Raw genomic sequence first — 17017 nt, forward strand, 5'->3', positions numbered from 1 at the left:
AAGCACCCTCTGGTACAATGAAGAATTCATCGTGGATTCTATGATGGTGAGCTGCCCAGGCCCTGATGCAGCAAAGCTGTCCCAAACCATAATATTTCCACCGCCATGCTTTACAGTTGGTATCAGGTTCTTGTGGTCAAATGCTGTCGTTGGTTTTCGCCAAACATGTCTTCTGGTACTGTGGCCAAATAGCTCCACCCTTGACTTATCTGTCCAGAGCACATTGGTCCAGAAGTTCTGGTCTTTGCCTCGGTGTTCACTGGCAAACTTCAGTCTTGCCCTGATGTTCTTTTTGGAGAGCAAAGGTTTCCTCCTGGCACACCTCCCATGTAGATCAAATATGTGCAGCCTCTTTCTAATGGTAGACTCGTGCACTTTGACATCAACAGTGGCAAGAGCTACTTGTAGGTCCCGTGATGACATTCTGGGGTTCTTCGAGACTTCTTTCAGCATCTTGCGGTCTGCTCTCGGTCTGAACTTGCTGGGGCGGCCTGGCCTGAACAAGTTGGCAGCTGTTTGGAATCTTCTCCACTTGTAGATGATCTTCCTGACAGTCGAATGATTGATTTCAAATTGTTTGGAGATCTTTTTAAATCCCTTCCCAGACTCGTAGGCCTCTATAACTTTCTTTCTGAAGGCCTCAAAGAGCTCTTTTGATCTAGGCATGGTGATGCCGCACACTTCAACAACAAAGAGCCAACCAAACTAAATGTCTGAGGTTTAAATAAGACAGGTTCCTCCAAGATCCTCTCTAACGATGTTCTAATCATTTTGCACCTGAGCTGGTGCACCTGATTCTAATTTTAGGTATTTGAAGTAGTGATAAATGTAGGGGTGTACTTACTTTTTCCACATGTGAAATTTGCATTTATGTTTATTTAAATTATCCAATAGACTACAAAATGTAAATGTTTCATGATATTTGTTATATTATATCACCTTTATCTATCAATATTGTTGAAATGAAGATCAAATAGCTGTATGTTGAAATATGTTGAAAAAGTCAAAACTTTATATGGGGTGTACTTACTTTTTCACGTGACTGTAGATATTATTCAGACAGTAGGGAGAAAATGGGGCTTCCAGGACACCCATGTATTTAGATGGGACTTTTTCCCCTGATTACCGCGACACCCCTTTCTCCTTTTACATGTAAGTGAATGGGGGAGTCCTTACTTAACCTCCAAGGACCACGCGACATTCAAAATCCCTCATTTATCCTATTAATATTTGCTCATTTTCTAATTTTTTAACAACTCCATTCTCTTATGGAACTCATCCCCATCTAGGATATTGATAAACTTTCCATGAAGTACCTTTCTCTGTGCGTTTATAAAATGATATGTTTCACGGAGGGACCTGGTCTGTCCTCCTCCTGATCCACATACCATTTTAAAATTATAATATTTATTATCCGGTTGATAACCATGAAAGTTCTCACTCCACTCTAATATATTTTTCTTCCCGCCCTCCATTACCCCACTTAACAAATGAATACGTTTATCCGTCTTGAGGACCTTCTGACCCTCTCAACCTCTCGGATCTGGTATTTCTCACACTCATTATGTTTTCCATTTTTATACCAAGGTTGATTACACCTCCACTCTTTATCCATTTATATATAACCAAAAGGTACACACATGACACCACCATCTAAAATATATCGTTTATCATCATATGCTCCTAGTGCTAGTTTATTTATATCTTCTGAATATAATTCATGCTTATAACTCCTTATCTCTTTTACCTTTCTATACTGTTCCTCCCCACTCATCAAACATTGATAATAATGACCAAAATTTATACTTTCTTTAATTACATTTTTCTTAATCCCTTTGAGCTTCTGATCACACTTCTCCACATTCCCAACTCTATATTTATACGCATAAGCCTTTGCTCTCAATGCTATGAACTCACTCAGAATATTTCCACCAAGCTCATCCTTGAACTTTCCAATCACCTTTTTATTTTGATTCGAGAACAATTCACTTTTGATCGTAGTTGCTTGTATCATAAATTACAGAATCAGCTTTCATATCATCATAGACGTCATCTGTCTTGATACTCAGAATGAAGCTGTCCGTATCCATATACATCAACATGACGTTATCGTCATACTTTGTTTTCAAATTCTCATAATAATATTCATACATCAGTAGTTTTGATAGATCGAGAACAGTAGTACCAATATAAATCGGTTTATCCATCTCAATTTCTTCTTTCATCATATGAACAGCACAAAAGTTTTCTGTAAAGATTTCAACACGCTCAAAGCTCGGTCTGTTGATTAGTTTGGAAGTTTGTTCCCAGGAAGTTGTCAACTTGATATTTTGTCTCTTTCTAACATTTTCCATAGTCTTCCCAAACACCGCGTTATTCATCAACTTATAAAAATCTTTCTCAAAGTCAGTCTTTCCAAGCGTTCTCTTTCGAGTGTTAAAATCAATATATTTCATTAACCAATAACTCTGTTTGAATTTCAGGACCCGATGAACTTTCTCAACAATTAGGCCATGTTTCACAAATTGTAAAATATTTCTCTGATGTAGTACATAGTTCTTCTTATCAAAGAATGTTGTTAAAAGTTTTTCTGTTCTTGATCCCTTATCAAACGATTTCTGATATTCACTCAACCACTCTGGGTTTGTCAATTCTTTCTCACACCCGAAAGGAAGATCTTTATGTTTCTCAAAGAGTTCTTTTGGATACTTTAGATCAACCTCCAGGAAATACCCTTCTTTCCTTTCATCCAACTCTTTTTGTGTTGATCTCAGAATATTTTCTAGAACACCCTCATGATCACTCTCCCATTTCAATCCTCCATAAGGTTGTGCTTGGGACATTGCCCACCCATAGAGGTTGTTGGCGTCATAATACATGAGATAGGAACTATCTTTCTTTGGATCATAATCTGGAAGATATTTGTTATTTGCTTTTGAATATCTTGATGAGCAGACTTGTGAAATTCCTCCTCTCTTTGCTCTCTCTATCATCAGGAGCATATCAACATCGGTTATCAAATCCAAATCTTGTTTAGTCATTTTCAACATAGCACTCCAAGCAAGACCCGGTGCTGTGAAATAATGAGCAGGGTCCAAGCCATATCCAGAAAGACACACGGATCTAAATGCTTTGAATACATCTGCTAGAAGAAGGACATCAGTCTTGAGATAGAGATCATGATAATCACCCATATTATTGATATTGTATTTTTTCCAAACATTTTGAGCATGTACATAATCATCATCTGAAACATTGCTATTATTTAGAATATTGTAAAATCTTCTTTTGGAGGAAGTTTCTTTTCATCAAATCTTTTAAATGAATCCATATAGTCGTACGGGTAAATTCCCTTTTGTGTTAGGAGTTCCGTATCCTCATAATTATTCTCCAAACATGGAAATTTTTTCAAATTTTTAACAAGGTTAGCAAGAGGACTAGCCATGAATTTATATGTATCCAAGAATGGAATTCTTGTAGTTGGTCTTGTTGGAATGATCTTTGTAAAGGAGATGTATTTTTGATCTGTACTTGGAATAGCACTGATACTCCCAGGAGACTTTGACAACTCTTTAATAAACAAGTGTGTATCATAATGAGCATTGTTATGAAGAAAGACAGGAATGAAAGAGGGGAGTTTATAATTAATATTACAACTTTGATGAGCCGGACCTCTATATTTGCCAGTGAGATGGCAATGATCTCTAACCTTTAGGCTTTCACCAATTTTTTCCTCACAAATATGACAGACATTGTTTTTTCTAAATTCCCTTTTCTCTTCACTCGTCAAGTACATTGGTTTATTGGTTTCTCTCATTATCGTGGTTAATCGAACACAGTCTTTTTCTAGTCGTTTCACAAACTCCTCTGGGGCATTTGAGCCTCTATACTCCTCTAACTTGTTATATTCATCACCAACGGATGATTTGATATAATAACAAAATCCGCAAGGAGTATGTTTTTGATACTTATTTGTGTATGATTCTTTTGGATCTGGAGCCGCTGTTGCTATTTTTTCCAAGATACTCTCAAAATCAGCATATATCACAAAAGGATGTTTAATTGTTTTATTTTGATCTTTGAATGAAATTTTAGAACCAGGCTTTGGAAGTGTAATGACTGTTGCTTTCTCATTTGAACAATATTGTTTATGAGTATCCAATCTCTCCTATGAATGAAATGTATTCAAACACCGACGACATGGATAAACTTTACATTTTCTAGAATAGACTTGTGATTTAATCAATCTTGAAAAGTTCTTGATATAAGCATAATGTTCAATTTCACCAGATCGGAAATACAAGAGGTCAACATGTTTTTCTTTCTCATCATCTGAGATTTGTAAAATCTGTACTTTATTATTTTCAGTCAACCCATAAACATTTATAGAAATATTATTTAACTTTTCAAACTTTGAGATATTATTAAGAGTCATCGGAAATTTCAAATTTCCCATATTCAATTCATTTTCATATTTCATATAATTGCTTACTCTTTCAGCATGTTCTTTTGCTGGATGTAGATATGCTAGTACAGACCACAAGAAGCACTTGTTATCAGTATTCTGAATATTTACTATAGCATTTTTATCTTTGATGATTTTAGGAAGCTGAATATATGATCTTGCTTGTAGTGGATCAGATTTAAAAATGTGAACATCAACAAACAGAACCTTTTCAACAGTGAGACCGCTTCCAACAATAAGATCATCAATATCAAATTCACTATATTTAAGCTCATTAAAGACATGTTCTTTATTTCTATCATAATCATTCTTATTAAGTACCATATAAGTTGTTGTATGTAGGTAAAAGTTAAATGGTGGATCTTCCTTTTTACGAAGAACCAATTTAGCCCCCAAATAATATTTACAACTTCCCATTTCAGATATAGTCTCATCAATCTGATCATCTATTCCTTCCTTTGTAAGATCAACAGCAGCTCCCAGAGAACGGGGGACTGGGTCTTTGAAACGGAACAATCTAATTTTAATATTTCCTTTGAAAGCACCATCTAAATTTTCAATCTCATAATATGGAACTTGGTGTTTCCTTGTCTTCTCATGGCGCTTCCAATCCTTCTTGAGGATGTAGTGTTGACAGCGTTCACAATAGACCTTTGGAAGAACCTTTGGTTTGAGATTCTTCAAATGTTTTTGAGTATCTAAGTGTTGCTCATACCCACTTCTCAGAACCCATGTATTACAAATCTTACAATACTTATTATCTTTACTCTTTAAATGTTTTTGTGTTTTATAATGTTTATTGATATGTTTGTAGTTCTGCTCACAACTCTCACAGTAAGTAGAACCCATACTATTTATATAGTAAAAAAACTTCACTATATACTAGTTATCTTTTACTTAAAATAAAACATGAAAAATTGAAAATAAGAGTCAGGAAACTCAATTAAATTTGGGACAACATATTCATTTGCCATTCGAAAATTTGCCATTCTTCCCTAAAATCTCTCTATAATCTCTCTTGATTAGAACTTGGAAATTTACTATTCTCAGTTCGAAAATTTACTGTTCTCTTGATCTGTGCCCAAAATTTTGCCATTGTTCCCTATAATCTCTCTATAATCTCTCTTGATCTGGACTCAAAAATTTACTAGTCTCTTGATCTGCACTCAAAAAGTGATCTATTCTCTTGAAATCAAAAATTTACTATTCTTCCTATTAAGTAGACTCTTGGATTCGAAAATTTGCCATTCTTCCCTATAATCTCTCTATAATCTCTCTTGATCAGTACTCAAAAATTTACTATTCTCAGTTCGAAAATTTACTATTCTCTTGATCTGTACCCAAAAATTTGCCATTCTTCCCTATAATCTCTCTATAATCTCTCTTGATCTGTACTCAAAAATTTACTAGTCTCTTGATCTGCACTCATAAAGTGATATATTCTCTTGAAATCAAAAATGTACTCTTCTTCCTATTAAGTAGACTCTTGGATTCGAAAATTTGCCATTCTTCCCTATAATCTCTCTATAATCTCTCTTGATCAGTACTCAAAAATTTACTATTCTCAGTTCGAAAATTTACTATTCTCTTGATCTGTACCCAAAAATTTGCCATTCTTCCCTATAATCTCTCTATACTCTCTCTTGATCTGTACTCATAAATTTACTAGTCTCTTGATCTGTACCCAAAAATTTGCCATTCTTCCCTATAATCTCTCTATAATCTCTCTTGATCTGTACTCAAAAATTTACGAGTCTCTTGATCTGCACTCAAAAAGTGATCTATTCTCTTGATCTGTACTTAAAAAAATTTACTAGTCTCTTGATCTGTACCCAAAAATTTACCATTCTTCCCTATAATCTCTCTATAATCTCCATTGATCTGTACTCAAAAATTTACTATTCCCAGTTCGAAAATTTACTATTCTCTTGATCTGTACCCAAAATTTTGCCATTCTTCCCTATAATCTCTCTATAATCTCTCTTGATCTGTACTCAAAAATTTACTAGTCTCTTGATCTGCACTCAAAAAGTGATCTCTTCTCTTGAAATCAAAAATTTACTATTCTTCCTATTAAGTAGACTCTTGAATTCGAAAATTTGCCATTCTTCCCTATAATCTCTCTATAATCTCTCTTGATTAGAACTTGGAAATTTACTATTCTCAGTTCGAAAATTTACTATTCTCTTGATCTGTACCCAAAATTTTGCCATTCTTCCCTATAATCTCTCTATAATCTCTCTTGATCTGGACTCAAAAATTTACTAGTCTCTTGATCTGCACTCAAAAAGTGATCTATTCTCTTGATCTGTACTTAAAAATTTACTAGTCTCTTGATCTGTACCCAAAAATTTACCATTCTTCCCTATAATCTCTCTATAATCTCTCTTGATCTGTACTCAAAAATTTACTATTCCCAGTTCGAAAATTTACTGTTCTCTTGATCTGTACCCAAAATTTTGCCATTCTTCCCTATAATCTCTCTATAATCTCTCTTGATCTGTACTCAAAAATTTACTACTCTCTTGATCTGCACTCAAAAAGTGATCTCTTCTCTTGAAATCAAAAATTTACTATTCTTCCTATTAAGTAGACTCTTGAATTCGAAAATTTGCCATTCTTCCCTATAATCTCTCTATAATCTCTCTTGATTAGAACTTGGAAATTTACTATTCTCAGTTCGAAAATTTACTATTCTCTTGATCTGTACCCAAAATTTTGCCATTCTTCCCTATAATCTCTCTATAATCTCTCTTGATCTGGACTCAAAAATTTACTAGTCTCTTGATCTGCACTCAAAAAGTGATCTATTCTCTTGATCTGTACTTAAAAATTTACTAGTCTCTTGATCTGTACCCAAAAATTTACCATTCTTCCCTATAATCTCTCTATAATCTCTCTTGATCTGTACTCAAAAATTTACTATTCCCAGTTCGAAAATTTACTGTTCTCTTGATCTGTACCCAAAATTTTGCCATTCTTCCCTATAATCTCTCTATAATCTCTCTTGATCTGTACTCAAAAATTTACTACTCTCTTGATCTGCACTCAAAAAGTGATCTCTTCTCTTGAAATCAAAAATTTACTATTCTTCCTATTAAGTAGACTCTTGAATTCGAAAATTTGCCATTCTTCTCTATAATCTCTCTATAATCTCTCTTGATTAGAACTTGGAAATTTACTATTCTCAGTTCGAAAATTTACTATTCTCTTGATCTGTACCCAAAAATTTGCCATTCTCCCCTATAATCTCTCTATAATCTCTCTATAATCTCTCTTGATCTGTACTCAAAAATTTACTAGTCTCTTGATCTGCACTCAAAAAGTGATCTATTCTCTTGATCTGTACTCAAAAATTTACTGGTCTCTTGATCTGTACTCAAAAAGCGATCTATTCTCTTTTAAAGTTTCTCACTATATAAATAACATGAAATCTGGTTATTGTTCCACTTGTGATAAACAGTACAATCGATATGATGTTCATGTCTGGACCATTAAACATGCTATTAATACATCTGATAAGAGTAAAAAAAATATGATAAGATGTGAACCTTGTAATAAGCTAATTAGAGTATTTATTAAAAGGAAACATAATCAAACAAAGCATCATTTAGATAATGTTCTTAACGGTTATAAAGAAGAAGAGATGACACATTGTGATCTTTGTGATAAGGATATGAAGAAGACTAGTTATAGATATCACATCCTAACCAAGAATCATATGAATATGTTGTCCCAAATTTAATTGAGTTTCCTGACTCTTATTTTCAATTTTTCATGTTTTATTTTAAGTAAAAGATAACTAGTATATAGTGAAGTTTTTTTACTATATAAATAGAATGGGTTCTACTTACTGTGAGAGTTGTGAGCAGAACTACAAACATATCAATAAACATTATAAAACACAAAAACATTTAAAGAGTAAAGATAACTAGAACTGCCACTTTAAAACTGCTGGCAGTGATGACCGGTTTACTCGCACCCACTTTTGATGCAACCCCACTGTTGATACAACCCCACTTTTGATACAACCCCACTTGTGATACAACCCCACTTTCATTGGACATGCTTTGACACAACCCCCTTGGATACAACCCCGACACACACACACACACACATCCCCCCTACCCCCTCCCACACACACACATCCCCCCTACCCCCTCCCACACACACACCCACACCCCTCCCCCCACACGCACACCCCTCCAAACACACACCACACACACACACACACACACATCCCTCCCCACCACACACACACACACCAACCCCCCCCCCCCACCACCGACACACACACATCCCTCCACCCCCCCACACACACACCAACCCCCCCACCTACACACACACATCCCTCCACCCCCACACACACACACATCCCCCCTACACACACACACACACACACACACCCCACCCCCAACACACACACACACACACACACACACACACACACACACACACACACACACATATATACACACACACACACACACACACACACACACAAACACGTGCACACCCCTCCCCCCACACGCACACACATATCCAGACAAACGCACATCCCCCTCCCCCCACCCCCCAAGACACATCCCCCACACACATCCCCCGACACACAACCCCACACCCCCCCCCCCCCCCCCCACACACACACACACATCCCCACAAACACCTACATCCCCCCTACCCCCCACCCACATACACACACACAAACACATGCACACATCCCCCCACCCCAACCCCCAACACACACACACACACACACACACACACACACACACACACACACACACACACACACACACACCCACACCCCTCCACCCACATACACACACACACACACACACACACACACACGCACACACGCACACATCCGACCCCCCCTCCTCCACACGCACACACGAACCCCCCCCCCCCCACACATACACACATATCCACCTCCCCACACACACCCACACATATTCCCCCTACCCCTCACCCACATACACACACAAACATGCACACATCCCCCACCCCCAACACACACACACACACACACACACACACACACACACACACACACACCCACACACAAACACCCCCACACCCCTCCCCCCACACGCACACCCCTCCACACAAACACACACATCCCCCCACCCCATCCATTAAAAAAAATATTTTCGTTTAATTAACGATATCTGCCACCCGTCGAAGAACGTCATGCCGTGGCATGACGTCATCCGTGGCCCGTGCCGTATGTCCGCGGAAGAACGAAGTATCCCGTCGATCGAACTTAGTCAAATTTTTCATGATTGTCACCAAATTTGTTGTGGTATTTTGTTAACTCATCCAAGGCAATACGACAATCGAAATCCGATTTGAAATCGGAGCCAAATTGACGCCGTAAGGTGTGCCTGCACGTGTGGATATTTTACCTGTGGAAGATTTCACTTTGGAAATGCCACCTATTTAAAATGTTAGATTTTGGATAACTTCGTCATTTAAAATCGGATTTCCACAAAATGATGGTCACCATTGCTTGCAGATACCTCTCTTTCTCCTTAAAATTGAAGACAGGATGAACTTTGGAGCGAGAAATAAGCCGAGGCGGCGAAGAGATTTACAATGTTATTTTCCAATGTAAATGACAATATTGTTACAGATCGCGGTTAAGGTGTTATAGACCGAGCGGTGGTTTAAAACCGCGACCTAACAAAACTCACCCGATTCCACCCGAACTTTGGTTGTATCGCACCGTAGCTGCTCAATGAGGGAAAAGACAACAACGACGCAATGCAAGAGGAAAACGAAGACAAAAAGGTTGGAAATACTACTACATTTATTCCTACGGTTTACACACAAGCAAAAAGAAACAATTACGTTTATTTACAAGCACAAGACGCAGGTGACACAGTGCAAATTTAGCTTACCTACAGGCTTAACTTATCCCAGGACAGAACAAACAGAACGCTGACTCACCCGGGGAATGCCAGGAATGGCAGAAGGTGGATGGCTGGAGGGAGAGGAAAGGTCCAAGGGGGGTCTTGCAGCTCAATGGTGCGTTTGGCAGCCGCCGTTCCTTTTCGGCCCTGCTCCAAACCGCCGTTCAGGCCCCCTTTGGCGGTTGCCGGGTGTCGCTGCTGCGGCGGCCTCCGTCCGCTGCGTTCCCAGGACTTGTCTCACTGGTCTGGTCCAAACCCTCAACTCTTTCTTGTTTCTCTCACTCCTCACCACCGCCTCCTCACCGCAACCAACTGACCACCGACTCCTTTCTCTGGCAACCGACTGTGACCAACTCCTTGCAACCAACTCTCTGCAACCAACTCCTCCTCTCTCCCTCTGACCACTTCCGTTTTTGCGCCTTTTATAGCGCCTCCAGCGATTACGCCCCCGGCGTTTTGGACACGCCCATCGGGGGTGCTCACCTCGGCCCTGGTTGGTCGCGCGACCCTCGGGCTCCGCCCTGGATGACGACGGGCGGGCGCGCCCCTCCTCCCCTCTGACGAGGTGCGACACGCCTTTCTTCTCCGACCCGAGCCTCGTGGTCAATGGTGGTTATTGGAGGGGAGGTAATATGGGCAATCGAGGCTCGCCAATGACGAGAGGGGATGTAATATGAGGTCAATGGAGGTTTTGGAGGGGAGGGAAGGAAAGGGAGATTTTTGGGGATGGGAAGGAAAGGGAGATTTTTGGGGATGGGAAGGAAAGGGGATCTATTCTCTTTCACTGGTGCAATGGAGTATTTCAATTAATGGGAGACACAGCCTTATCCTAAAACACAGAATAAGATATAACTATCGAACATGGATATTCTTATGATTGGCTGACGTGTATGCTTGTGGACTATGGGACGCCCTTTTGGTCTTTACACAGCTCCGGAGGCAGGAGGCACAGCATAACAACAACAACAATAATAATACTTCACACCAATTTACCACAATACAACACAATAAAAAAAAACAGTCCTCATCTCCGCAACAATATCGTGTAGTTTTACGAAAATTCATCAGAATTTGCCCAGATTTGTTGCATTCGAATGTTAACACCCTCTAGCGACTGTCAAATCCGAAGACAATTTAATTTCGAGCTACCCTTAGCTCGTGAGGTGGTTATGTCACATGGCCTGGTCAAAAAATAGTGTTGTGGTTCTTCTTCTTCAGGCAATAACAACTTCTAGTTTCCAGACCGTACATCCAATCATCTTGAAATTTTGCACACTTGTTACTCTTCATGACTTCTACTAGAGTATGAAGTTTCACGTCGATCAATAAAGCGATTCAAGAGATATCCATTAAAAAAAACAAATTTCGTTTAATTAACGATATCTGCCAAACCACGTGACCTATCGCAAATTCTAAAATGAAATTTTAGTAGACTGACATGCTGAACAGATCTTTGAATTTTCTCCTCGATTGGATCAAAAATGAGGGAGGAGCTAGGTTTTAAAGGTTCATGCTTAAAAACGTCATAACTCTGAAACCATGTGTCGGATGATGTCGCCCTCGCTGACTTTTTTGTTCGTCATGGGCATGCGATTCGGCTTGCAAAGTTTGGCCTCGATCTGTTCAGCCGTTGCAGAGAAAAAGGGGTTTTCGTGTTTTCACGAAAAACAAGATGGCGGCCGAACCACGTGACCTGCGACGTCATAATTACCATTAAAATATTCTACAGACCGAGTCCCTCCTATGGTGAAAATTTTATCTCAATCGGCCCTATTATTGCAGAGAAAATGTTTTTTAAAGGAAATTAAAACTTAAAATGGCAATAGCACTGGGAGATGTGGCCTGGGAGGACAAAATGGTGTGTTTCTTCTTCTTTCAACAATAAAGACTTTAGCTTCGCGACCGTACATCCAATCATCTTGAAATTTTGCACACTTGTTCCACCTGATGAGCGCTACATCGCATTAAAAATTCAAGTCGATCGATGCAGTGGTTCAAGAGTTACAAGCTTTTTAAAATTTAACTTCCATTATTTATTGCGGCCAAACCATGTGACTTATCAAAACGTCTCAAGTAACGATGAAACATCCCCCCATGAGGAACATTTGTGTAAAGTTTCCACTCGATACCTCCACAAATTATGGAGGTGATTCCATTTCTAGTTTGAGATTTTAAAACGTCATAACTCTGAAACCACGTGTCGGATGACATCGTGCTCGCTGACTTTTTTGTTCGCCATGGGTATGCGAATATGCATGCCAAGTTTGGGCTCGATCCGTTCAGCCGTTGCGGAGAAAAAGGGTTTTATGTGTTTTTTCACGGAAAACAAGATGGCGGCCGAACCATGTGACGTATGACTTCGAAAATTTTCGCATTCTGAGTTTTTTTTAACTAAGCATCTGGGGAAAAAATCTCATTTTCGGGGGAGAAAAATTGTGTTTGACGAATTCTAACCTCTTAACGTTAGCATTTTTGATATACTCAAAACACATGTTTTTTGTTTCCATTGCAGAGTTCTTTAGAATGAGCCATTCCTCAAATTTTTCCATTGAGCCGTTTCGGAGATACAGAGGGGCAAAGTTGAAGGTGTTTTACAAGATGGCGCCCATACCACGTGACCTATGACGTCATCATTAGCATTAAAAAATTCTACGAGCCTAGCCGATCATTTGATGAAAATTTCCTGTCAATCCGACCAGCGGTTGCTGAGAAACTTAATTATGAATTTTTCGGAGGTGCAAAATAGGGTGGAAGAATAATAATAAGAAAAACTCTAGCAGTAATAATAGGTTACTCTCCATTTATGGAGAGTAAACCTAATAAGTATTGTAAGATTTGTAAGACATGGGTTCTGAGAAGTGGGTATGAGCAACACTTAGATATTCAAAAACATTTGAAGAATCTCAAACCAAAGGTTCTTCCAAAGGTCTATTGTGAACGCTGTCAACACTACATCCTCAAGAAGGATTGGAAGCGCCATGAGAAGACAAGGAAACACCAAGTTCCATATTATGAGATTGAAAATTTAGATGGTGCTTTCAAAGGAAATATTAAAATTAGATTGTTCCGTTTCAAAGACCCAGTCCCCCGTTCTCTGGGAGCTGCTGTTGATCTTACAAAGGAAGGAATAGATGATCAGATTGATGAGACTATATCTGAAATGGGAAGTTGTAAATATTATTTGGGGGCTAAATTGGATCTTCGTAAAAAGGAAGATCCACCATTTAACTTTTACCTACATACAACAACTTATATGGTACTTTATAAGAATGATTATGATAGAAATAAAGAACAGGTCTTTAATGAGCTTAAATATAGTGAATTTGATATTGATGATCTTATTGTTGGAAGCGGTCTCACTGTTGAAAAGGTTCTGTTTGTTGATGTTCACATTTTTAAATCTGATCCACTACAAGCAAGATCATATATTCAGCTTCCTAAAATCATCAAAGATAAAAATGCTATAGTAAATATTCAGAATACTGATAACAAGTGCTTCTTGTGGTCTGTACTAGCATATCTACATCCAGCAAAAGAACATGCTGAAAGAGTAAGCAATTATATGAAATATGAAAATGAATTGAATATGGGAAATTTGAAATTTCCGATGACTCTTAATAATATCTCAAAGTTTGAAAAGTTAAATAATATTTCTATAAATGTTTATGGGTTGACTGAAAATAATAAAGTACAGATTTTACAAATCTCAGATGATGAGAAAGAAAAACATGTTGACCTCTTGTATTTCCGATCTGGTGAAATTGAACATTATGCTTATATCAAGAACTTTTCAAGATTGATTAAATCACAAGTCTATTCTAGAAAATGTAAAGTTTATCCATGTCGTCGGTGTTTGAATACATTTCATTCACAGGAGAGATTGGATACTCATAAACAATATTGTTCAAATGAGAAAGCAACAGTCATTACACTTCCAAAGCCTGGTTCTAAAATTTCATTCAAAGATCAAAATAAAACAATTAAACATCCTTTTGTGATATATGCTGATTTTGAGAGTATCTTGGAAAAAATAGCAACAGCGGCTCCAGATCCAAAAGAATCATACACAAATAAGTATCAAAAACATACTCCTTGCGGATTTTGTTATTATATCAAATCATCCGTTGGTGATGAATATAACAAGGTAGAGGAGTATACAGGCTCAAATGCCCCAGAGGAGTTTGTGAAACGACTAGAAAAAGACTGTGTTCGATTAACCACGATAATGAGAGAAACCAATAAACCAATGTACTTGACGAGTGAAGAGAAAAGGGAATTTAGAAAAAACAATGTCTGTCATATTTGTGAGGAAAAAATTGGTGAAAGCCTAAAGGTTAGAGATCATTGCCATCTCACTGGTAAATATAGAGGTCCGGCTCATCAAAGTTGTAATATTAATTATAAACTCCCCTCTTTCATTCCTGTCTTTCTTCATAACAACGCTCATTATGATACACACTTGTTTATTAAAGAGTTGTCAAAGACTCCTGGGAGTATCAATGCTATTCCAAGTACAGATCAAAAATACATCTCCTTTACAAAGATCATTCCAACAAGACCAACTACAAGAATTCGATTCTTGGATACATATAAATTCATGGCTAGTCCTCTTGCTAACCTAGTTAAAAATTTGAAAAAATTTCCATGTTTGGAGAATAATTATGAGGATACGGAACTCCTAACACAAAAGGAAATTTACCCGTACGACTATATGGATTCATTTAAAAGATTTGATGAAAAGAAACTTCCTCCAAAAGAAGCTTTTTACAATATTCTAAATAATAGCAATGTTTCAGATGATTATTATGTACATGCTCAAAATGTTTGGAAAAAATACAATATCAATAATATGGGTGATTATCATGATCTCTATCTCAAGACTGATGTCCTTCTTCTAGCAGATGTATTCGAAGCATTTAGATCCGTGTGTCTTTCTGGATATGGCTTGGACCCTGCTCATTATTTCACAGCACCGGGTCTTGCTTGGAGTGCTATGTTGAAAATGACTAAACAAGATTTGGATTTGATAACCGATGTTGATATGCTCCTGATGATAGAGAGAGCAAAGAGAGGGGGAATTTCACAAGTCTGCTTATCAAGATATTCAAAAGCAAATAACAAATATCTTCCAGATTATGATCCAAAGAAAGATAGTTCCTATCTCATGTATTATGACGCCAACAACCTCTATGGGTGGGCAATGTCCCAAGCACAACCTTATGGAGGATTGAAATGGGAGAGTGATCATGAGGGTGTTCTAGAAAATATTCTAAGATCAACACAAAAAGAGTTGGATGAAAGGAAAGAAGGGTATTTCCTGGAGGTTGATCTAAAGTATCCAAAAGAACTCTTTGAGAAACATAAAGATCTTCCTTTCGGGTGTGAGAAAGAATTGACAAACCCAGAGTGGTTGAGTGAATATCAGAAATCGTTTGATAAGGGATCAAGAACAGAAAAACTTTTAACAACATTCTTTGATAAGAAGAACTATGTACTACATCAGAGAAATCTTTTACAATTTGTGAAACATGGCCTAATTGTTGAGAAAGTTCATCGGGTCCTGAAATTCAAACAGAGTTATTGGTTAATGAAATATATTGATTTTAACACTCGAAAGAGAACGCTTGGAAAGACTGACTTTGAGAAAGATTTTTATAAGTTGATGAATAACGCGGTGTTTTGGAAGACTATGGAAAATGTTAGAAAGAGACAAAATATCAAGTTGACAACTTCCTGGGAACAAACTTCCAAACTAATCAACAGACCGAGCTTTGAGCGTGTTGAAATCTTTACAGAAAACTTTTGTGCTGTTCATATGATGAAAGAAGAAATTGAGATGGATAAACCGATTTATATTGGTACTACTGTTCTCGATCTATCAAAACTACTGATGTATGAATATTATTATGAGAATTTGAAAACAAAGTATGATGATAACGTCATGTTGATGTATATGGATACGGACAGCTTCATTCTGAGTATCAAGACAGATGACGTCTATGATGATATGAAAGCTGATTCTGTAATTTATGATACAAGCAACTATGATCAAAAGAGTGAATTGTTCTCGAATCAAAATAAAAAGGTGATTGGAAAGTTCAAGGATGAGCTTGGTGGAAATATTCTGAGTGAGTTCATAGCATTGAGAGCAAAGGCTTATGCGTATAAATATAGAGTTGGGAATGTGGAGAAGTGTGATCAGAAGCTCAAAGGGATTAAGAAAAATGTAATTAAGGAAAGTATAAATTTTGGTCATTATGATCAATGTTTGATGAGTGGGGAGGAACAGTATAGAAAGGTAAAAGAGATAAGGAGTTATAAGCATGAATTATATTCAGAAGATATAAATAAACTAGCACTAGGAGCATATGATGATAAACGATATATTTTAGATGGTGGTGTCATGTGTGTACCTTTTGGTTATATATAAATGGATAAAGAGTGGAGGTGTAATCAACCTTGGTATATAAATGGAAAACATAATGAGTGTGAGAAATACCAGATCCGAGAGGTTGAGAGGGTCAGAAGGTCCTCAAGACGGATAAACGTATTCATTTGTTAAGTGGGGTAATGGAGGGCGGGAAGAAAAATATATTAGAGTGGAGTGAGAACTTTGATTGTTATCAACCGGATAATA

The 17017-nt window shown here is 37.6% G+C and overlaps 1 protein-coding gene across 1 annotated transcript in view; it reads right to left on the reverse strand.

The window, feature by feature from the left end:
* LOC137423639 (interferon-induced GTP-binding protein Mx3) overlaps positions 1-17017 on the reverse strand; it is a 137408-nt gene that overhangs the window by 97248 nt on the left and 23143 nt on the right. The window lies entirely within an intron of this gene.

This window comes from Myxine glutinosa, chromosome 3, assembly GCF_964187855.1.
Source record: "Myxine glutinosa chromosome 3, kmMyxGlut1.1, whole genome shotgun sequence".
NCBI classification, from domain to species: domain Eukaryota; kingdom Metazoa; phylum Chordata; class Myxini; order Myxiniformes; family Myxinidae; genus Myxine; species Myxine glutinosa.